This window comes from Mus caroli, chromosome 8 (genome assembly GCF_900094665.2).
Source record: "Mus caroli chromosome 8, CAROLI_EIJ_v1.1, whole genome shotgun sequence".
NCBI lineage: Eukaryota > Metazoa > Chordata > Mammalia > Rodentia > Muridae > Mus > Mus caroli.
In genome coordinates, this window is record NC_034577.1 from 87,776,010 (window position 1) to 87,778,167 (window position 2,158).

Consider the following 2,158-nt stretch of genomic DNA (forward strand, 5'->3'; position numbering starts at 1 on the left):
AGCTGGCGAGTGTCAGCGGACCCTGCGCCCCAGCTGCCCTGGTGCTTTTCTGACCGGAAGAGCCTTTATTTTGTTTCTTGAGATAATGGCTTTCTGTATATTCTTGGCTCATCTTGAATTCACTATGTAGACAAGAGAGCTAGGTACAGTCTACCCAATGCCACTTTGTTTCCCTGGAGCAGTCACCACCCTTCCATTTGCTACAGTTTGGATCTTGAGTGTCCCTCAAAGGCCAATCAATGTGTTCAATGCCTAGTCTCTACAGGGTAGCATTATGGGAGGGGTGATGACATCTTTTTTTTCAGAATTCTACAATTTTTATTTGATATTTTCATTTATTGTTATCCCCTTTCCTGTTTTCCCCTCCCAACCCCCTCTATCCCATCATCCCTTCCCCTGTTCACCAACCCACTCACTCCTGCTTCTCTGTCCTAGAATTCCCCTACAGTAGGGTATCAAGCCTTCTCAGGAACAAGGAACTCTCCTCCCATTGATGTCCAACAAGGCCATCCTCTGTCATATATGCAGCTGGAGCCATGGGTCTCTCCATGTGTACTCTTTGGTTGGTGGTGTAGTCCATGGGAGCTCTGGGGGTACTGGTTGATTCATATTATTGCTCCTCCCATGGGTCTGCAAGCTCTTTAACTCCTTCAATCCTTTCTCTAACTCCTCCATTGGGGACCTTGTTTTTAATAGTTAAGTAGTACTCCATTGTGTAAATGTACCACATTTTCTGAATCCATTCCTCTGTTGAGGGACATCTGGGTTCTTTTCAGCTCCTGGCTATTATAAATAAGGCTGCTGTGAACATAGTGGAGCATGTGTCCTTATTACATGTTGGAGAATCTTCGGGTATATGCCCAGGAGTGGAATATTAAAGGAGCATCTTCTAGGTATATGTCTAGGAGTGGTATAGCTGGGTCCTCAGGTAACAGTATGTCCAATTTTCTGCGGAACTGCCAGACTGATTTTCAGAGTGGTTGTACCAGCTTGCAATCCCACCAACAATGGAGGAGTGTTCCTTTTTCTCCACATCCTTGACAGCATCTGCTGTCACCTGAGTTTTTGAACTTAGTCATTCTGACTGGTGTGAGTTGGAATCTCAGGGTTGTTTTGATTTGCATTTCCCTAGTGATTAAGGATGTTGTACACATCTTTAGGTGCTTCTCAGCCATTTGGTATTCTTCAGTGGAGAATTCTCTGTAACCTATTTTTTTAAATAGGGTTATTTGGTTTGCTGGAGTCTAACTTCTTGAGTTCTTTGTATATATTGAATATTAGCCCTCTATCCAATGTAGGGTTCGTTAAGATCTTTTCCCAATTTGTCTTTTTGTCCTATTGACAGTGTCCTTTGCCTTACAGAAGCTTTGTAATTGTATGAGGTCCCATTTGTCAATACTTGATCTTAGAGCATAGGCTATTGGTGCTCAGTTCAGGAAATTTTCCCCTGTGCTCATGTGCTTTAGCTCTTCCAAGTTTTTTCTTTCTATTAGTTTCAGTGTATCTGGTTTTATATGGAGGTCCTTGATTCACTTGGACTTGAGATTTGTACAAGGAGATAAAAATGGATTGGTTTGTATTCTTCTTCATGCTAACTGCCAGTTGAGCCAGCACCATTTGTTGAAAATGCTGTCTCCCCCCTGCCCCTGCCAGTGTATGGTTTTAGCACCTTTGTCAAAGATCAAGTGACTGTAGGTGTGTGAGTTCATTTCTGGGTTTTCAATTCTATTCCATTGATCTACCTGAATGTCACTGTACCAATACCATACAGTTTTTTTTTTTTAAATCACTATTGTTCTGTAATATAGCTTGAGATTAGGGATGGTGATTCTCCCAGAAGAGCTTTTATTGTTGAAAACAGTTTTCACTCTCTTGGGTTTTTTGTTATTCTAGATAAATTTGAGAACTTCTCTTTCTAACTCTATGAATAATTGAGTTGGAATTTTAATGGGAATCGCATTGGATCTGTAGATTGCTTTTGGCAATATGGCCATTTTTACTATATTGGTCCTGCCAATCCATTAGCATGGGAGATCTTTCCATCTCCTTAGGTCTTCTTCGATTTCTTTCTTCAGAGACTCGAAGTTCTTCTCATACATATCTTTCACTTGCTGGTTAGAGTTACAGCAAGGTACTTTATATTGTTTGTGACTATTGT